The sequence below is a fragment of the Primulina tabacum genome, chromosome 14 (assembly GCF_025594145.1).
Source record: "Primulina tabacum isolate GXHZ01 chromosome 14, ASM2559414v2, whole genome shotgun sequence".
Taxonomy (NCBI): domain Eukaryota; kingdom Viridiplantae; phylum Streptophyta; class Magnoliopsida; order Lamiales; family Gesneriaceae; genus Primulina; species Primulina tabacum.
In genome coordinates, this window is record NC_134563.1 from 30,428,454 (window position 1) to 30,451,150 (window position 22,697).

At 40.2% G+C, this 22,697-nt stretch overlaps 1 long non-coding RNA gene across 2 annotated transcripts; it reads right to left on the reverse strand.

The window, feature by feature from the left end:
- Positions 1–9,734: 9,734 nt before the first annotated feature.
- LOC142525321 (uncharacterized) lies at positions 9,735–22,256 on the reverse strand. Of its 2 annotated transcripts, XR_012815051.1 has the most exons (4): positions 21,945–22,256; positions 21,261–21,349; positions 10,111–10,332; positions 9,735–10,035 (listed from the first exon to the last, which is right to left on the reverse strand). It is a non-coding gene; the product is annotated as an uncharacterized LOC142525321 (long non-coding RNA). The 2 variants fall into 2 exon arrangements; XR_012815050.1 differs by having other exon boundaries at positions 9,735–10,332.
- Between the last annotated feature and the right edge of the window lie 441 nt (positions 22,257–22,697).

Sequence of the window (22,697 nt, forward strand, 5' to 3'; positions counted from 1 at the left end):
ATATCTAGGGGTGCAGACTTATCACAAGACCCCATCATCAGCTTTGGGCCAGAAGACCTTCAAGGCGTTGTGACTCCACATAACGATGCCTTGGTGGTGACGGATACCATTGCCAATTATGATGTGGCGAGGATATTTATTGATAATGGAAGCTCCGTGAACGTCTTGTTCAAGAGCACGTTAGATCAAATGAAGTTGGAAGGATTTGAGTTTGAGCTAGTCTCCACCCCGCTGTATGGGTTTGCAGGACACGCCATCCCGCCTTTGGGTCAGAGTGTGCTTCCCCTATCCTTGGGAACTGATCCTCGGCGGGTAACAAAGATGATAGCCTTCATCGTGGTAGATACCCCGTCAGCGTATAATGGAATTCTAGGATGGCCAGCCCTGAAGGATTTCAGAGCCGTAGCTTCCACTTATTATCAGAAGCTTAAGGTTCCTGTGAAAAAAAGGAGTTGGAGTCTTGTGCGGGGACCAAAAAGTCACGCGTCGGTGTTATGAAGGGGTAGTGAGGGAGGAGGGAAAAAGAGCGCGTGTGGAGCTTAACATGATTAGGAATGGAAGAAGTGTCTGACGGTGTCCTGTTGAAGGTACAAGAAGAGCAGGGGGAAAGATGGACCCAGAGTGGGATGGTCTTTTCAGAGTGATTGAGAAATTTAATTCTGGGGCTTATTACTTGGAGAATGCTCAAGGCAAGGCTTTAAGGAATCCCTGGAATGCTTACCACCTTAGGGAATATCATTTTGGATTTTATCGTTGATTATTTCATCTTTGCATTTTCCCATGTAATCCGTTGGAATTCAATAAAATCAATGTCTTCTTTTCAATTCATGAATGTTGGTATATTATGAAAGTAAGAAACATTTATTTCCTGCTAAGGACATCGCCTAGTAGAGGAGCAGAGTTTGGGATGAGAAAAATTTTTATTTTCCTGCTAAGGCATCACATAGCAGAGGAGTTAGAGGTGGGGGTGGAGAAATTTTTATTTTCCTGTTAAGGCGTCGCCTAACAGAAGAGTTAGAGGGTGAGGGTGGAGAATTTTTATTTTCCAGCTAAGGCCTCGCCTATCAGAGGAGTTAGACGGTGGGGGTGGAGAAATTTTTATTTTCTTAGCATCGCCTAGCAGAGGAGTCAGAGGGTGAGGGTGGAGAAATTTTTATTTTTCTGCTAAGGCGTCGCCTAGCAGAGGAGTTAGAGGGTGATGGTGAGGATGGAGAAATTTTTATTTTCCTGCTAAGGCGTCGCCTAACAGAGGAGTCAGAGGGTGAGGGTGGAGAATCTTTATTTTCCTGCTAAGGCGTCGTCTAGCAGAGGAGTTAGAGGGTGAGGGTGGAGAATCTTTTTTTTCCTGGTAGGAGAATCTTTTTTTTCCTGGTAAGGCGTCGCCTAGCAGAGGAGTCAGAGGGTGATCAGGTGAAATTTTATTTTCCTGCTAAGGCGTCGCCTAGCAAAGGAATTAGAGGGTGAGGGTGGAGAATCTTTATTTTCCTGCTAAGGCATCGCCTAGCAGAGGAGTCAGAGGGTGATGAGGTGAAATTTTTATTTTCTTGCTAAGGCGTCGCCTAGCAGATTGAGTCAGAGGGTGAGGGTGGATAATCTTTATTTTCCTGCTAAGGCGTCGTCTAGCAGAGGAGTTAGAGGGTAAGGGTGGAGAATCTTTTTTTTCCTGGTAAGACATCGCCTAGCAGAGGAGTCAGAGGGTGATCAGGTGAAATTTTATTTTCCTGCTAAGGCGTCGCCTAGCAGAGAAATTAGATGGTGAGGGTGGAGAATCTTTATTTTCCTGCTAAGGCGTCGCCTAGCATAGGAGTCAGAGGGTGATGAGGTGAAATTTTTATTTTCCTGCTAAGACGTCGCCTAGCAGAGGAGTTAGGGGGTGAGGGTGGAGAATCTTTATTTTCCTGCTAAGGCGTCGCCTAGCAGAGGAGTCAGAGGGTGATGAGGTGAAATTTTTATTTTCCTGCTAAGGCGTCGCCTAGCAGAGGAGTTAGATGGTGAGGGTGGAGAATCTTTATTTTCCTGCTAAGGCATCGTCTAGCAGAGGAGTTAGAGGGTGAGGGTGGAGAATTTTTTTTTTCCTGCTAAGGCATCGCCTAGCAGAGGAGTCAGAGGGTGATCAGGTGAAATTTTATTTTCCTGCTAAAGCGTCGCCTAGCAGAGGAATTCGAGGGTGAGGGTGGAGAATCTTTATTTTTCTGCTAAGGCGTCGCCTAGCAGAGGAGTCAGAGGGTGATGAGGTGAAATTTTTATTTTCCTGCTAAGGCGTCGCCTAGCAGAGGTGTCAGAGGGTGAGGGTGGAGAATCTTTATTTTCCTGCTAAGGTGTCGTCTAGCAGAGGAGTTAGAGGGTGAGGGTGGAGAATCTTTTTTTTCCTGGTAAGACGTCGCCTAGCAGAGGAGTAAGAGGGTGATCAGGTGAATTTTATTTTCCATCTAAGGCGTCGCCTAGCAGATGAATTAGAGGGAAAGGGAGGAGAATCTTTATTTTCCTGCTAAGGCGTCGCCTAGCAGAGGAGTCAGAAGGTGATGAGGTGAAATCTTTATTTTCCTGCTAAGGCGTCGCCTAGCAGAGGAGTTAGAGGGTGAGGGTGTAGAATCTTTATTTTCCTGCTAAGGCGTCGCCTAGCAGAGGAGTCAGAGGGTGATGAGGTGAAATTTTTATTTTCCTGCTAAGGCGTCGCCTAGCAGAGGAGTTAGATGGTGAGGGTGGAGAATCTTTATTTTTCTGCTAAGGCGTCGTCTAGCAGAGGAGTTAGAGGGTGAGGGTGAAGAATCTTTTTTTTTTCCTGCTAAGGCATCGCCTAGCAGAGGAGTCAGAGAGTTACGAGGTGAAATTTTTATTTTCCTGCTAAGGCGTCGCCTAGCAGAGGAGCAAAGTTGAGAAGGAGAAAATATTTTATTTCCTACTAAAGCGTCGCCTAGTAGAGGAGCAGAGTTGAGGAGAGAAATTTTATTTTTCCTACTAAGGCATTGCCTAGTAGAGGAGCAGAGTTAGGAAGGAGAAAATACTTCATTTTCCTACTAAGGCATTGCCTAGTAGAGGAACAGAGTTGGGAAGGAGAAAATATTTTATTTTCCTACTAAAGTTGCGCCTAATGGATGAGAAGAGTTGATGAAGAGAAATTAAATTTTACCTACTTGGGCTGAGCCTAGTAGAGGAGTCAGGGTTGAGGAGGTGAAACTTTTGTTTTCCTGCTGAGGCATCGCCTAGCAGAGGAGTCAGAGGGCGAGGAGTTGGAAATCAAGTTATTTTCCTGCTGAGGCATCGCCCAGCAGAGGAGTTAGATGGTGAGGAGGTTGAAGTTTTATTTTTCCTGCTAAGGACTATTTTAGCAGATGAGTCAAGGGCGCAGGGACGTGGAAATTATTTTCCTGCAAAAGCTTAATAGATGACCTTGAATATAGGGGTGACGAGGGCAGAAGGTGTTAGAAAAATTTATTTGGTTCGTCGATAACGAATTATGTTTGCCGCTGCGAAAATTACGGGGATCGACTTCAGGAACCAAGGGCTGCGAGCGAAGGGAGAGTGTGAGGCGCTGTGCTAGGCAAGCGCGCTGCTTGAGTGAGGTAGGCGAGGCGTGGGGCAAGCTTGGCGCTGGGCGAGCGTACGCGCTAGGCGAGCGGGCGCAAGCGAAGGGGCTGAGGCGAGGCGAGAGGCGCGTCGATGTGGTTGAGGCGACGCGAAGGCTGAGGCGAGGCGAGGTGAGGCGAGGGGGGAGCTTGGCTTGGGCGAGGTGAGGGGCGAGCGTGGCTCTGTGCGCTGTCGAGGTGATGGGGCTGAGGCGAGGCGAGGGGCGAGCTTGGCTTGGGCGAGGCGAGGGGTGAGCGTGGCTGACGCGAAGGCTCGCTCGGCGAGGGCGAGGCAGGCGCTGGACGAAGCTGCTGACAAGCGCGAGGTATGCGCGCTGGGCGAGCCCTCGGCGGGGGAGAGGCGGCTGGGTGAGAGGCTGTGGGCGAGGCTAGGTTGTGGGGCGAGCGTTCGAAGGGGCAGGCGCGCGGGCGTTCGTCGAGGGTGAGATGAAGGTGTGGCGCGGGTGCGAGAGGGCTAGGTTGTTGGGCGAGGGCCTGAGGGCTAGGTGGTTGGGCGAGGGTGAGGCGAGTGTATCTAGGAGCGTGCTGTTACCAGGCGATGGAGAGCTGGTGAATGAATTGCAGTGGAAATTCTGTATGGGAGAAGTGAGAATCAAGTAAGGAGGTGACCAGAGCAGGGTGGAAGCCTAGATCAAATCTTTCCCCAGCATAGCAGGATTTCGACTTGATTTGTTTCCAAAGTTTTGGATACTGACGAGCGGTAGGAAGAAAATACACAACTCACGCCCGATGAACCAAGGACAACACAATTAATCGAACTTCGAACCTACGATTCAGTTCGACTCGGGAGGGGGAGACTGGTGATACCCCATGGATGGGCCCACTACCCCTGGCCCATCCCTAGCCCAAATGGAAGACAGGTCCGTCAAGGGCCCAGATATTCTCCTATAAATACCAGGTTTGAGCGTTCAGTTGAGGGATTCATTATATTGTTTTCAGCAGCACCCTTAGCTGCTCCCCCCATATATCTTCAGTCACTGACTTGAGCGTCGGAGGGGCTATGCCAGGACACTGGTGCTCTTGGCCCCCTTCTAACGGTCTTCTTCGTGATTTCAGGCTCAGGACAATTTCAAAAACCTGCGTCTGTACTAGTGAAGCTTGCCGGAATCGGACCCTAAATTTCCCGTGAGTATCATGAAGTGTGTTGTATGTGGGAGACATATTTATGTCAACGTAGTTGGTTCCATATTTTATGTGTCATCTTTTGTTTTAGGTGAAAATTCTTTTAGAGTACATCTTTATATCTCGATGACCAAAAAAGAGTTTCTCACACGTTATACTGTTTTCAACAAAAAATAGTTGAACATAATGACAATAAAAAAATATAACACAAATATGACATAATATTAGATATTATATTTATGGTGTCTTTTAGCTAAAACAAAATTACAAGAAGTTTCTCCTAAGAGATGTCCGAGTTTGTGAAGTAGGTGAGTGCTCAATTTCTCCCGTAAACACTTTCGAGCGAGCTTTTCGCATAAGACTTGCCTAGTACGGTTTACTTGTCTAGCATGGTTAGCAGGATATTGCGTTAGTCCGAGAATTTACCCAATGCACAAGGAATGGTAGTGGCTGCGAGTTCTCACATCATGAAAAAAAGATTCTAAGAAGTTGCACCATCTAGCTAATTTTATGATTAAACAATTCATTTGATACTACTCTCTCCATTTATATTATGATTTTTTTGTGTTGATTTTCCAAATTAGAGAATTAGTTTACCTAAAGTTTCGTAACAGTAAATATAAATTAAAAGTGTACACATATGTTAATGTTCTTCTAGAATAAAAATAATTAATAATATGTTTTTTTAACCACATTGATTCAGACTTGACTATAAAGTTTTTAGATAATAATATGATGCATCTATTAGTACAAATATGATTTTACTAAACTCGTATTACTTGTTTCTTGAATAGTTGTGTGTTGGACCCAAATTATGCAAAAAAACCCATCGACAACAAAAGCTCATCAAATATGAAAACCCAAATGCTGTAAAAATCCACTAGACCTGCAGTTGGTTCGAGAAGGTGCACGACTGAGGAAGTTTACCCACGACCGTGGAAGATGGCTAACAGATGGGAAGAATGGAACAAAAACAAACATAAGTAATAATTTTCTCAATTAATAGTTAGCTTATTTTCAATTTTGAGTAGTCTAGTTTCTTTAAATTTCGACGTATTCCTCCAATTTTCTTGTGAAATGTTAATAAAATTCATAATAGCATAATTAAAATTGATGATGTTCATGGATCGTTTTCTGCAATTTCACTATACTTCTCAGCCAAATTATTAGCTTTGAAGTCATACCGAGAGAATTATAACGAATTTTTCAATCAAGACACACAATGTTTGATAATAGAAGTTAGATCATTTCACATTTGACACGGGCACACCCGCAATTTTTTTGTGCAAACAGATTTTGGCACACCCGATGGGACCCAATGCCTCCAAAGCATACTCTGAAGCATGAAAGAATTCCCCAGTCTCAGGGGAAGGACTATCGTTCACAGGTAGAAGATATTGATGGTGCCAGAAGATCAGTCGAACAATTTGTACACAAGTTCAAAAAAAATTTATGAAAGAAGGAGTTGCATCTTCCATTGGCCATGAAATTCCTGTGAACTTTATGATGTCTCTGGAGAAAAAACATGAACAATGAACTCATAGGAATTACTGATACCTTTACTTTTGTCATGAAAAACTTTATGACAGAAATGAGAGAGTAGAGTATATCTCCAAAAGCGGGGAATAAACCATCAGTGGATGAAAAACTAAAAAACATAGAGACTAAGCAGTTTATGGATCAAGGCCAAGGATTGGGGAATTCTCAAGCAGGCGAAGCTCTCCGCTCGGGGGAATCACCAGTTTTTGCGTCTCCCGAGGAAGACAAGTATACTCCTACACACAAGAGAGATGATGGGTATTGGACAAGCCACAAAAATTGCAATAATGACAACCTTACGGTTAATCAAGTTTTTTATGTGACATCTCCTAATATGCTGCCTCGAATGTATGAGTTGGAGGAATACGACAAATGTCAGTGCCCAATTCAGGGATTAATACCCGCGGGCAGGTTATCCTCCATATCATAAGCTTCCAACACCGATTTGCTTGTTTTTCTCAATGAAAGAAGTAAGAATGTGGTGGGAGATAAATCCGTCAAGCCGAGAAGTGTTATAAGGAAATGTTGGGTGCCAAGTTAAATGAATGATCATCAATATTCTAGGGGAAATATATATAACAGATGGAGGAGTGCAAGGTAAGATGAAAGATCCATAACCAAAAGACCGGTGAACCAATACCTCGGTGAAAGTCCCTCTACTAAAACAATGAATCATGGAAGAAGAGTTGACCAATGGACATTCTCACCACGGAAAAAGCCACCCTACGTCATTCATCAAAATGAGGTGAGAAAACTTCAGTTTGTGTTTCCTCCAATGACACAAACCGATGTACAATCGCAACTTATAGAGCATCCAGAGTTTCCAAAGCTTCTATCCCGGACACAAAAGCGAAAGTGAGCTGAACAAACATACGAGAAACATCCTCATAAATACGAACGAATTATTTCATTAGACATTCTTTAAACAATTCAAAAGTCTCTTTTGCACCAGGTTGTTCAAAAGAATATGTTTGGTGATATATGTTAGCTTCGTGTAGCTACCTTGTAATTCTTCAATTTCAACTTCTAAAACTAATTGAATCTCAGCAGAAGGATATTCTACTGGATTCTCATTAAATGGAACCAGTGCAAAAGATGGATCAATAAGAGGTGCTGTTGCAACAGATATTGGAACAATTTCAATAGTCACAAGTTGACTAGATTGTTGATCTGCATACATAATTTCCTTCATTTCTTGTTGATCTTCAAACGAGAACATCTCAAGATCAGGAATCGCATCTTCGTGGACGAATGAAATGGGAGTAGCAACAACAATATTCTCTTTTGCAATAATGAAAGAGGGTGGAACAATGGGTTCTAACCACGGTAGGAGCAGGAACAACTACAGTTACTTGGGCAAAGGCTTCCTGGGCAATGGAATTGATCACTTCTTTTACTGCAAAATAATCGCTTACAGAAAGCGGTGAAGAAGTGGGCTGAGGTTGATTCACAACATTAGTAATACGTACAGTGAATGTGTAGGACTGCTAGATACCTCATTCCTGGGAAGGGTTTTGGTCTGTTCCTCAACTAGCTTAACTTTGAATTGCTCATGAATCCCAACAACTGTATCCTATCTCAAATTTTGCTCGATGAGGAGACAAAACACTCCAAAGTCCTTAAATCATTTGAAAGTTGAGGAAATATGGCATGATCATGAAATGATGTTGGGCTTCGAAAATCATAATTAGATCTCAGAACAGCTAAAACATCAATTGGCTTCTTGATCTTGATTTTCAGAAGACTCTAGTTCCTTATGTTCATTGCTTCAACCACCGATTGAATTTGAGATTCATCAAACACTCTTCTTTTTACTCTTATTGCTGCAGTATAAGATCCTTGTTTTCCTTGAAAAAAGAGAGATGTTGAGTGGTTCGAATAAGAACCCATTCATCAAAATAGGCGATCTCTTCATAAGAAAATCTTTCGAACTCCTCAATGTGTAGGTTAATTGTAGTTTGATCAGTTGATAAGGGTAGGACTGTTTCTAATTCCATAGAGACTACTTTCAATTTCACTTTACCTTCTTCAGTGGAAATGAGTACTTTGATGTCGTAGTTAGTTGATTCTAGAAGAGGATCTCGAATGACCATTCCTCTTCAATGATGTGGGAAAGAGAGAGGTACAGTGCTAGAGCCTGCCACTAATGATTCTCGTGGAGCTGGGATAGGAACTGGAGCCAAAATGTGTTGAGGTGAAAGGCTGTTGGGTGGTGCTTGAGGTGGATCTGGTATGGCAACAATTTTAAAAACTTGTTGGAGTGGGACATCATCTAGATCAGTGATGGCTGTTGTTTTCTTGATTCAGATAGTTGGCTTGATTTTCCTTTTGGTTGGGGTTGGCTTGGGTAGTGGTTGAGTCGGAGCAATAGATTCTTCTGAAGCAGTTTGGTCAGTGTCACTGATCATAGAGGTGAGCTTCCTCTTTGTCCTTGGTTTGTGTTGAGGTTTGGTGGCCTCTTTCCTGGATCCTATTTCCTTCTTTGACTCAATGAACTCAGAAACAGAGGGCTTTGGCTGCAGGGCAACCATGTTTTCAGCATCGACCATAGTGGTAGAAGTACCATCTTTTTTCCCAGTAAAACTAAATCCCTCACATTTCAGAAGTTTACTACGCTGAAAGGAAAGCTAGTGATTTTCTTCAGAATCATTTCAGACATAATTTTGAAAATAACAACTGTCCAATTCACTTTGGTTCCAGACGTGATAGCCGTCATCACCTATACCTTTTATTTTGTAAATCTATCAAAAGTTCCTACCTTGACCAGAATGGCTTTGGCAACAATATCCACAAGAATTTTAAATTCCATATTCAAAAGCTTCTTGAATCAAGACGAAGATAGTTTCTTCTCCTGAAAAAGAGAAGTTATTCATAGCAGCATCCATGTCTTCCTTAGATATGACAGAGAAATTATTGATCCCAGAAGTGGGAAGAGAAAATATGGAACTAAGTAAATCTGCATCGATGATAATAGTCGTATCACTTTGAGTGAAGATGATTTTCCCATCTTCTGTTATAGAGGCTCTGGCAAAGAAATCCAACAACGTAGTCTTGTAAATGATGGCTGGTGATTCCAGAAAGGACCAGAGACTAGATGTCGCCAAGCTTTTGAACATATTTACCAGATGAATATCTTGTACTGTGTAAAGAAATGTAAAGTAGATCCGATAAGCGTTCAAGTTGTATGCATTTGCCATTTCTGCGATTGAATAATTAGAAAGATCGAATGCAAAGTTTGTAGAGAAAACAAAACACTTGAAGGTGAAAAGTTGCAAGGTAATTGTTAGAAAATTTGAAATGTCATTTATAATACAGCCTCATATTTGAAACATGAAGACACGTGTCAGTATGTTTGTGGTTGATTTCAAAATTTTGAAAGGTCGGTATGTCAGAGTTACCAATGTATAAAAGCTCAAAAGATATTAAAAGAAAATCAATAGTTGTTCAAACAATGATTATTAATAGAAAGCAGAGGGAGGCATGAATTTGAGATATTATATGATAAGGTCTACTGAAAAACCACTACAAAAAAATTTAGTAACACCAAATAGCAGAGACATTGTTTTATCAATATAACAACTATTAATATGTTACACCAAAATTTTATAGGAACTTAACCATAATAAATAATGTTCTCCCTGAATTAATGGATAATATAAATCAATGAAATCTAACATATTGCGAAAGTAAGATATCTTAGCCTCAGGTAATGTTTGGTAAAATTTCTGATGCTTGTAGATCAGTAGATACATATTCCTGACCAATATCTTTCTTCTGCACATGAACTCTGATGAAATGGTGCTTGATGTCAATGTGTTGGTTTTGGAGTGTAGTACTTGATTATAAGTAATGAATATTTCACTTGTATTATCACAGGAGATAAGTGATTCAGAAGTGTTGACTCCATAATCTTTTAATTATTGTTGAATCCAAAGTAGTTGAGAACAAAAAATTCCAGCAGCTAAATATTCCGCTTCTGCAGTAGAAGTAGCAATAAAAGTCCGCTTCTTGCTAAACCAGAAGATCGTCCTATCACCAAGAAATTGACAGAAGCCACTAGTACTTTTTATGTCCAACTTGCAACCTGCATAGACTAAATCTGAATAGTCAACAAGGTTAAATGTAGAATTTTTGAATCTTTTGGATACCCTCCCCGAAATACATCGGGGACTTAAAAAAGTCCCCGAAACCCAAACCCAAACCCGACAAAATCGGGGATCCCCATCCCCATTTCGGGTTTTCCCCGTTGGGCTCCAAACCCGTTGAAAAAGTTGTCATCCCTAATGTTGTGTTAAGCGTGCATGAGTGAGAACATTACTGTGATGTGGGACCTCCTGAGATTTTCTCAGTGTCATGCTGCTGAAGCTGTGCCGCTTGATCTGGTTGGCTAGGTGGATCGTAAAAAAATGACGTCAGATCTTAACGAGAAATACTGTCTCTGCTGGGGACATTGTCGATGGTAGGGAAATGGTACTGGTCTCTAAGATATATGAGACAACACCATCAGATAGACACACACTTTCTCAGACTCATGGAACTAACAGGCTGACCCATTAGCACCCAAGTAGGTGTTGTGCTATCACAATTATAAGGAAATAAAGTTGAGCCTTAGCTTGGAGTTATAGCTTTTGCTCTAGTGGTAATTGCTTGATTCCTAACAATTAGCTTTTTTTTTTTAGAATGAGATTGGATTCATACCAATCATTGTGTGCCATCATCCATGCACTAATTATTGTTAATGTCGAGAAGAGATGATATGGAATTGGTACATATTGATTCTCTGTCATACCAATGTAATTATAATGTCGTGGAAGCTAGGTATTTTATGATAAGCTTTTGGTTTTATTAAATTTCATCCTTCCAAATTGAAAGGACAACTAGAAACAATGTGCATAGACACTCAAAAGATCAAGGAAGAATTTGAAGAAGTTATCAAACCTAAAACCATGGTCTCTCCTAGACCGATGGTTTGATCCATAATTGAGGAGGTCGATAATTAAATACCACAAGGAGGAAATGGAAGTGGCTGCAACTTCCGCATGAAAACCCACATTGCAACATAGAGTTATGGGACATTTATGTGACGAAAACAATATGTGAGAAAGCATGTGAGGACAAAGAGGAAGGAATGGAGTTGCAGTCAGAAGAATTTTTTTATAGCTCATACTTTGATGGAGGATCATAGTCGTCTATGTGATTAAGTTATTTTAAGTTTTAATGGCAATCTATATAAAATTCGATGGATACAATTTTTAAAAGTAGGCTTTCGAGCCACTGTCAATTCAAATTGTTTTTTTAATGACCAAATAACAACTATTGTTCATTACCTAGCTCGTGATGTATCCATGTTTTGATTTAATGTGTTATTTATGCTAGGGAGATGTTAGTCCAATTAATAAAATTTTTTGGAGAAGTGTGTTATATTAAATTGTAGATGAGTTGGTTTTGAGTACTGAAACTCTATTGTAGGCTGTCGAGCCACTTTTTCTTGTAAATGCATTAATTTGGCCAAATTATGCCTTTAAATTGTCTGCCTCATTTGTTTCAATGTTGTGTTTGTTGTGAGTAGGTTGAGTAACAAGCCACATAGAAGGTGTATTTGCGGAAAATAACTGAAACATTTCTAGTCCAAGTAGTTGGGTGTGAGTACAAGACGAAGAAAGTTCTTGGAGAAGAATTATAAGAAAATATGAGATATTTTAGGGTCAATCCATATTGTATAAAGTAGGTCGTACAACTGCTTTACTTAATTTTGTACTCTTTTGTTTATAAAGTTAATGGTGTATGAAGAAATTATTCGAGAGTATGGAGAATATGTGTAGGGGCCCTTAGCTCCTAATCGTTATTACAATGCACTCTGATTAGGAGTTAACTAATTACAGCGGAAAACGAGTTTAAAATTTCCTTTACAATGAGCCCAAAATATTTCTTCTATAATTTAAATACTAAAAATAGTATTTCATCTCACATCATAAACATGCCCACACGTAATCAAAACCAATCATATACAAACAACGCATATCCTCGGGACATGCCCCTGTATATAAATACATATACATATATACTGAGAACAAAACATAAACCTCAACTCAAACTGTGACTCCCTCCAGAAGTACCCTCTCCGGTCTCCTGATAACCTGGAGTACCTGTCATTGTCCACACACAAAGACAACAACAGCCCCCCTTGGGGGTGAGCAAAGCTCCGTATAGAACAACCAATCATATATACCACAGATATCTAGACAATGATATATGGTATGCAATGCATGTATGTCGTGGAGGTATCAGGTCAAATGCCCATCCCATGAGCACATGTCAGAATCAAACGAATCGCTATCAAATCAATGCTCGAGCTGGCACACCGGCCTCAATAAGGGATACTCGTATGATAGCGTCGATAAAGCGCCATCAAATCTCAAATCTCATATCCAATCATCGGGGCCACTAATGTCTATGTTTTTAAGGGTCACATAATACCAAACATAGCATTGTGTTCACAAACCCCAAAATCCAATCAAATCATATCAGGGTATCCAAGGATCATAGCTCAACGTGCATGTCATGTATCGATGTATGCATCAAACGATGTGTGTTAACAAAACATTTATTTTATACATCGATATCTCAATCTCAATGTCAAGTATGCCACATCAATCAACAAATAAGGCATATAGACACATTCTCAATCCAATCAGTCAAATCAATCCAACATATATCATATAATACAGATACCTGTCGTATGTTATCCGGTCGCAACATACCTCAGTTCTTCGTTTCCAGTTGATGTAGCCTGAAGATATTGATATTACACTTTATCTACATCAATAACATACACAATCCAATCAATAACATAATCCAAAATCATTAATATGAGTTTCAAATATCATTTGAAACTTCAAAAATTCATATCAAATCCAAATCATATCATAATTCAATTCCGACTTCGATTATGAGTTTCTTGTCGGTTATTCTACTACATATAGGAAATTCAACTTCAAATACATGCTATTCCAGCACTTTGATATTTCAAGCTGCTGGAACTAGAAGAAAATTACCTCAGTCAGAAGCCCTCGACGCGAAGATCACAAATATATAATTTGTTTCGCGTTTAGACAGCGTTTCGAAGTCGATTTGGACGGAAGAAAATCGAATCTCTTGTGTCTCTCGAATTCTCTGAAATGTAAAATGAAAAAAACGAATGAAAGAACTCATTCTTATCTCCACCGCCTACGCGCTCGGGCAGTAGAATTCTCGCGCCCGAGCGCGAGAGGTTCTGCCCCCGAGTTTCAAATGCACCGCGCTCGGGCGGTCAAAAACTACCGCTCGGGCGCGGCATGTTCTGTTCGAGCACACCCCTTATTCCACACTGGCGCTCGGGCGGTCATTTTCTACTGCCCGGGCGCCACACGTTCTGTACCAAATGTTGGTTTTGGTATTATGTTGGCGTCCGGCTTCTCCACTCGAGCTCTTACAACGTCAATTCATATCCAATACTTATTTTCTCAATTTCATTGTCATAATATACATCAATTGCATAATCACATATCAAATTCATGAATTATCGATAATCTCATAGGATTTACGATAATATGATACACAGGTCCTTACATTTCTCCCCCATTTAAAAGATTTTGTCCTCGAATCTCAAACATCTCTATATACATAACATTGGCAAACATATAATATGTTACCAGTTATAGTACATATCAAAACTAAAATCAGTAAATGGATCATCATACATTGAATACAATGGAACATGTGGAATAGAATCAAACAAGTGCGGATATGAATCTCGCATCTTGCTCTCCAATTCCCAAGTCTACTCTTCCACACCATGTCGTGTCCATTGTACTCAAACCAACGGAATCGATTTATTACGTAATTTCTTTTCCTTTCGATCCATAATGCGAACAGGTTGTTCAACATAGGAAAGAGAAGGATCCAGTTCAACCTCATCAGGTGCAAGTACATGCGATGGATCTGGTTCATATTTCCTCAACATAGAAACATGAAACACATCATGAATAGCAGATAGAGCTGGTGGCAATGCCAATCGATAAGCAAGATCACCAACTCGATCAAGAATCTCGTATGGCCCAACATAACGAGGAGATAACTTCCCTCGCATGCCAAATCGAACAGTGCCTCTAAAGGGAGATATTTTCAAAAATACTCTGTCACCTTTCTGGAATTCCAAGGTTCGTCTTCGTTTGTTCGCATAACTCGTTTGACGATCCTGAGCAGCTTTCATCCGCTGCCGAATCAACTGAACCTTATCGTTCATTTCCTGTATCATTTCAGGTCCAGTTAATTGTCTTTCACCAATTTCATCCCAGAATAATGGTGATCTACATCGTCTCCGATATAGAGCTTCAAATAGGTGCCATACCGATACTCGTCTGAAAGCTATTATTATAAGAAAATTCAACCAATGGTAAGGCATCTTGCCATCCTATTCTGAAGTCCATCACAACAGCACGCAACATATCCTCTAACGTTTGAATTGTACGCTCAGTCTGGCCATCAGTTTGAGGATGATAAGAAGTACTCATAGCCAAACGCGTACCCATAGCTTCTTGGAAACTACCTCAGAATTTAGAAACAAACCTGGGATCACGATCAGATACAATTGAGACTGGCACACCGTGCAGTCTCACAATATTCTCGATGTATAAACGGGTCATTCTCTTATAAGGATAAGTCCGCTCATACGGAATAAAATGTGCAGATTTCGAAAGCTGATCAATAATGACCCAAATAGCATCACAGCCTTGGGCGAACGAGGTAAATGAGTCACAAAATCCATAGCAATATGTTCCCAATTCCATTTCGGGATTTCAAGACTATGGAGTAATCCTCCAGGTCTCATTCTCTCGGCTTTCACTTGCTGACGGACAAGACATTTAGAAATAAACTCAGCAATGTCCTTCTTCATACGTTTCCACCAGAATTGAGGTCTCAATGTCAAATACATCTTTCGACCTCCAGGGTGAATACTGTATTTGCTACAATGTGCTTCTCGAAGAAGGGCATATTTCAAATCAGAATTATCAGGAACTACCAGCCGACCATTAAGTCGTAAAGAATCAACAGAAGAAATTTGAAATCCAGACTGATATCCTGCAGATACAAGTTTTTTCGACTTTTGGATCTGAGCATCGCTTCGTTGGGCCTTTCGTATTTTCGATATCAAATTAGGCTCAATTTGCAATGCTGAGACAGTGACAGAATACCAATTCGAGTGAAAAGTCCAACCAGAAGTACATATATCCTCATGTACATTGGCGACACAAACAGAGGCTAAAACAGAATCATAAACTTTCAGACTAAGGGCATCCGCAGTAACATTCACCGATCCAGGGTGATATTGAATCTCACAATCAAAATCCTTTAGGAGATCCATCCACCTGCGTTGCCTCATATTCAAATCAGATTGAGAAAAGAGATATCTCAGACTTTTATGGTCCGAATATATAACAAACTTTTCTCCGTACAAATAATGGCGCCAGATCTTCAGAGCAAATACAATGGCGGCCAATTCGAGATCATGAACAGGATAACGAGTTTCATGAGATTTCAATTGACGAGACGCATAAGCAACCACTTTGCCATGTTGCATCAGAACACAGCCCAAACCTTTACCAGACGCATCTGTACACACCACAAATCCTCCGGTACCTGAGGGAATAGTAAGCACAGGTGCTGTGGTCAATCTCGTCTTCAATTCAAGAAAACTAGCTTCACATTCATCTGACCAAATGAATCGCTGATTCTTCTGTGTCAGTTGAGTAATAGGTTTAGCTATTTTCGAAAATCCTTCAATAAAACGACGATAATATCCAGCCAAACCCATGAAGCTACGGATCTCAGGAACATTCATAGGTCTCGGCCAATTCAATACAGCTTCGACCTTCGCAGGATCAACAGATATGCCATGTCTCGAAATGACGTGGCCTAAGAATACAACTTTGTCCATCCAAAATTCACATTTGGACAATTTAGCATATAAATGTCCATTACGAAGAATTTGAAGTATCAGTCTCAGATGTTCAGCATGCTCCTTTTTCGATTTCGAATACACAAGAATATCATCAATAAATACAATAACGAATCGGTCAAGATAATCTCGAAAGACACGATTTATTAAATCCATAAAGATAGCACGAGCATTCGTGAGACCAAAAGGCATAACCAAGAATTCATAATGGCCATACATCGTACGAAAAGCAGTTTTGGGCACATCTTCGTCTCGAACTCGTACTTGATGATACCTAGAACGAAGATAAATCTTCGAGTATACAGAAGTACCCTGAAGCTGATCAAACAAATCATCAATACGAGAAAGTGGGTACTTATTTTTCACAGTAGCCCGATTCAATTGCCTATAGTCGATACACATTCGCATAGTACCATCTTTCTTTCGAACAAATAAAACTGGAGCTCCCCAAGGTGATACACTCGGTCGAATATATCCCTTATCGAGAAGATCCTGTAATTGTTCTTTCAATTCTTTCAATTCTAATGGTGCCATGCGATAAGGAGCTTTCGAAATAGGCGCAGTTCCCGGTACAAGATCAATACTAAACTCAACTTCTCGATGAAGAGGAAAATCAGGAATCTCATCGGGAAATACATCCGGGAATTCTTTCGCAACAGGAATCTCAGATAAGGAAGGCTCCTTCTTAGAGATATCAATAGCGTAGATAAGATAACTCTCATCTCCGCTAGTCAAAAGTCGAGACATTTCCAAGTAAGATACCAATGGAATTTTGGCTTGGGAGCCCTTGCCATAAAAATTCCACTTGGGTCCATCAATCGGTCGAAATCAAACCACTCCATGACAACAATCAACAGTAGCTCGATTTGTCGTCAATATATCCATGCCAACAATACAATCAAAGTCGTGCATCGGGAGGACAATCAAATTCAGAAATACCACATTAACCTCATATATCAATACACAATTATGCATAACTTTCTCAGAAAAAATAATCTTCCCTGCTGGCGTGGCTATCGACAAAGTATCATACAACGAGGTACACTCAATATCGTGAGATGCAACAAATGCATGAGATATGAATGAATGAGATGCTCCTGTATCAAATAAAACACGTGCAGGATAATCGTAAAGCGTGCAAATACCTGCAATCACACCACCAGGAGCTTCTCTCGCCTGATCCTCGGTTATGGCGTACACTCTCACTTGAGGAGGAACTTGGGCACTCTAACCACCCGGTCCTCGATATCGTGGGACACTCGACTGCTGAAAGGATGGAGCAGGAACAGTAGGTCTCATCATACTGGGGCCACCTCTAAATCCTGGCTGGGGTTGGGAAGAAGTCGTACCCCTGTTCGGACATACTCTAGAGAAATGGCCTTCCTGCCCACACTGATAACAAGTACCAAACATACCTCGACACTGCTCGATAGTATGTTTACCCCCAAAATGGCTACAGTAAGGAGCAATCACAGGACTCCCTCTCTGTGATCCACTCGAACTCGAAGAAGACGAAGAAACAGTACCAGTCTTCTTGAACTTCTTAACTCTCGGCCGCAAAGTAGGCTGCTGAGCTGACACTGGAGGTGGAGGAGTATACTGTGGACCTCCTCGCCTAAGTCCAGCCTCGGCTGCCTTATAGCTCGTTCAACTGCCTCTGCGTAGCTGGTAGGCAATCCAGAAACAACATAAGTATATATAGCAGGATATAATCCATTCACAAACCTGTTATATTTTGCCTTCGCATTCCCAGCTACGTGAGGTGCATACTTCAACATAGTAGAAAATTTCAAAGCATATTTTGCAACAGTCATCGTTCCCTGCTGCAGATTATTAAATTCATTCTCCTGAGAAGTATAATAGGATGGAGGGGAATACTGCTACTCGCAGTTTCATTGGTGTGATCCATCTACAAATCAAATGATGAATATCACAATTCAGTATCAATTTCACATCATCATCATCTCATATCATCAATCTCATCAGATACTTACTCGAATCAAATCAAGTAAGAGCAAGTAATACAAAGAAATCAAACACACGCGCACAATTCATTTTTGCCTATTCACGTGTACGCAAGACTCAATCGAGCATTCCCAGCTATGCTCTGATACCATCTAGTGTGGGGCCCTTAACTCCTAATCGTTATTACAATGCACTCTGATTAGAGTTAACTAATTACAGCGGAAAACGAGTTTAAAATTTCCTTTACAATGAGCCCAAAATATTTCTTCTATAATTTAAATACTAAAAATAGTATTTCATCTCACATAATAAACATGCCAACACGTAATCAAAACCAATCATATACAAACAACGCATATCCTCGGGACATGCCCCTGTATATAAATACATATACATATATACTGAGAACAAAACATAAACCTCAACTCAAACTGTGACTCCCTCCAGAAGTACCCTCTCCGGTCTCCTGATAACCTGGAGTACCTGCCATTGTCCACACACAAAGACAACAACAGCCCCCCTTGAGGGTGAGCAAAGCTCCGTATGGAACAACCAATCATATATACCACAGATATCTAGACAATGATATATGGTATGCAATGCATGTATGTCGTGGAGGTATCAGGTCATATGCCCATCCACTGAGCACATGTCAGAATCAAACGAATCGCTATCAAATCAATGCTCGAGCTGGCACACCGGCCTCAATAAGGGATACTCGTATGATAGCGTCGATAAAGCGCCATCAAATCTCAAATCTCATATCCAATCATCGGGGCCACTAATGTCTATGTTTTTAAGGGTCACATAATACCAAACATAGCATTGTGTTCACAAACCCCAGAATCCAATCAAATCATATCAGGGTATCCAAGGATCATAGCTCAACGTGCATGTCATGTATCGATGTATGCATCAAACGATGTGTGTTAACAAAACATTTATTTTATACATCGATATCTCAATCTCAATGCCAAGTATGCCACATCAATCAACAAATAAGGCATATAGACACATATTCTCAATCCAATAAGTCAAATCAATCCAACATATATCATATAATACAGATACATGTCGTATGTTACCCGGTCGCAACATACCTCAGTTCTTCGTTTCCAGTTGATGTAGCCTGAAGGTATTGATATTACATTTATCTACATCGATAACATACTCATTCCAGTCAATAACATAATCCAAAATCATTGATATGAGTTTCAAATATCATTTGAAACTTCAAAAATTCATATCAAATCCAAATCATATCATTATTCAATTCCGACTTCGATTATAAGTTTCTTGTCGGTTATTCTACTACATATAGGAAATTCAACTTCAAATACATGCTATTCCAGCACTTTGATATTTCAAGCTGCTGGAACCAGAAGAAAATTACCTCAGTCAGAAGCCCTCAACGCGAAGATCAAAAATATATAATTTGTTTCGCGTTTAGACAGCGTTTCGAAGTCGATTTGGACGGAAAAAAATCGAATCTCTCGTGTCTCTCGAATTCTATGAAATGTAAAATGAAGAAAACGAATGAAAGAACTCATTCTTATCTTCACCGCCTACGCGCTCGGGCGGTAGAATTCTCGCGCCCGAGCGCGAGAGGTTCTGCCCCCGAGTTTCAAATGCACCGCGCTCGGACGGTCAAAAACTACCGCTCGGGCGCGGCATGTTCTGTTCGAGCACACCCCTTATTCCACACTGGCGCTCGGGCGGTCATTTTCTACCGCCCGAGCGCCACATGTTCTGTACCAAATGTTGGTTTTGGTATTATGTTGGCGTCCGGCTTCTCCACTCGAGCTCTTACAACGTCAATTCATATCCAATACTTATTTTCTCAATTTCATTGTCATAATATACATCAATTGCATAATCACATATCAAATTCATGAATTATCGATAATCACATAGGATTTACGATAATATGATACACGGTCCTTACAATATGCTTATAGGCCATTTCGTATAGAACATGCTTGTAAATAGTAGTTGATCACTTGTGAATAAATAAGAATAATCACTCACTGACTTTTTCTGTAGTAGTTGTATTCTTGGGAGTGTATTTGTAGATTTTTTGGTTTTGTTGGCCAAATTAGGGGTAATGTGGGCTTTAATTTCTGCTGCGATCCTTGAAACATCAATGAGTGTTGTTAAAAAGATGTGATGATTGTTGTTTTTATGAGAAATTAGATGGCTTGTTTTGTAGCAAATTGTGTTGTTTTCAACATTTATGTACAATGTTCAAGAAAACAGGTTTGTTAGCCGTTTTGAGAAAACTTGGGCAGAGTTTCCCTGTAAATGTGACATGCCAAAAAATACAAATACCTATAAATAAAGCCCAAGCAATAAATACGATAATAACTTGTTTTTCATAACAAACTTTGGCTTTCAGGTCGCTTTCTTAAGTTTTCAAATCAAAAGAGGTTAGTCAAATCATAATCACCAACAAAAAAACAAAAGCAATGGAAATCAGAATATCTAGCTATAGCCTAGAAAGTAAAGTGACATATTCCGAAGTAGATCATGTCAACAAAAAACAAATGAAAATCATTCTAATTTGTGCAAGGGCAATAAAACGAGTGTTCAAAAAAGGTCCAAGTTGCATAAATCCTCCCATTTGAAATGACAATCTACTCGGACTTGTTCAACATCCTTCAATGTGTCTAACCCTTATTGATATGCTTTCTTTTGGTTCACATGTTATTAACGAGGTATTGGGTTTTTGTTTTGAGTCTGTCAGAGATAAAGTGACCTTCCTCTCAGAAATCATGTCATCCAACCTTTTTTCTGTCTTGAAATTTACAAGTTGTATTAAGTTTCTGAGCACGTGGAACTAGAATATTTGAAAGATGAGATAAGGGGGAATGATAGATTGATAGTTTCAGAGGATAGATGGATATAATTGTAGGAAATATCAAAAGTTGGATTGAAAACTTCCACTATGTCGGAATCTTTAGCAGAATAAGGTGAAAGCCTGTGAGTGCGAACAATATCATAATAAAGAAACATTGATTTGGTTTTTGAGGCAGACAAGGTAAAAGACATACCTATGAACAAAGGTGGTATTGGCAGCCAAAGGAGGATTAGAGTTGACTCGAAGGGTTTGAGCTGGGAGACAGAGGATCATTAACCATTTCTACAAGTAAAAAAATTAATCAATACACTTGAATAAAATGGTCAAGAGGTCATCCTCAGTCGACAGCCAAGTAATGGCTATTGAACAAGCCATCAATTAAGCAAGATGTTGGTTCTCTTTAAAGTGAAACATAGATCAAGTCAAAAGACACCTTGTATACTTGAATGAAGGTACATGAAAATAAATAATGTCAAGATTTCCAGAGAAAAACAAAAAACATAGGGCACAAATATCACAGATAATGGCCATCAAAGACCGGGAAAGATCATAATCTCTGGTATGAAGCTTATCCTGAAAAATTGGAATTTTTGAGTACATATGCAGGTACATAGAAGCACAAGCCTGATCAAACAAGAAGCTAATGAATTTTTTTTGAGTACATATGCAGGTACACAGAAGCACAAGCATGATCAAACAAGAAGATAATGAATTAATCAAATATCTTTGGCCAAACTTTGAACCATCAAGTATAGAATATTCAAGCCCATTAATATCAAACAATGCATCAAACACCTTACAAGCAAGTCGACGAAGACATGTTGAAAATTTAAGCTTCATATATTCCATCCAAAAATGAAAAGGATAATGAATTTACTTGTTCCCTGGAGTTCTCCGACTGGACGTGGGAGAGGTAGATTCTGTGGTGGTATTGTTGTGGTCAATGGCAAGAGAGGTGGTAGTGCGACGACTTGCTAGTGGACGGAGGAACGAAACAATGAATCGAAAGAAAGACGGGTGTGGGAATAAGAATACAACTTTGGGCTTGAAGGAGAAACTTGGAGCTTGAAAGGTTCGAAAGAAAAGTGCAATGAAATAAGAGTTGTGTGAATTTGATTATACAAGTGGATGTGTAAGAGGAAAGAAACTGGAGATTAAGTTATTTCTTCCTCCAACTCTGAAAATGGGAATTTGGTCCTCATTGTGTGGATCAGTAGAGGCAAGATAAGAATAATATGCTTAAATGTAGCCAAATTGACCCGTTGGAGAAATTGGCTCGCATTTCTTGGACCTAAATTATACAAAAAAAAAAAAAAATCATCGACAACAAAAGCCCATCAAATGAGGAAACCAAATGTTGTCAAAGTCCACTAGAGCTGCATTTTGGTTTGAGAAGGAGCGTGACTGAGGAAGTTGACCCACGATCCATGATGGACGATCGTGGAAAATGGATAAACCACTGGGAATAAAGGAACAAAAACAAACAGGAGTCATCAGAGAAAAGTCTCTCGCAAACTTATCAACAAAAAAAATTATGCAAATTATATCTATTATTTTTTCCCTTATTTTCAATTGCTAGTACTCTAGTTTCTTTAAATTTTGATATATTCCTCCAACTTTCTTGTAAAAA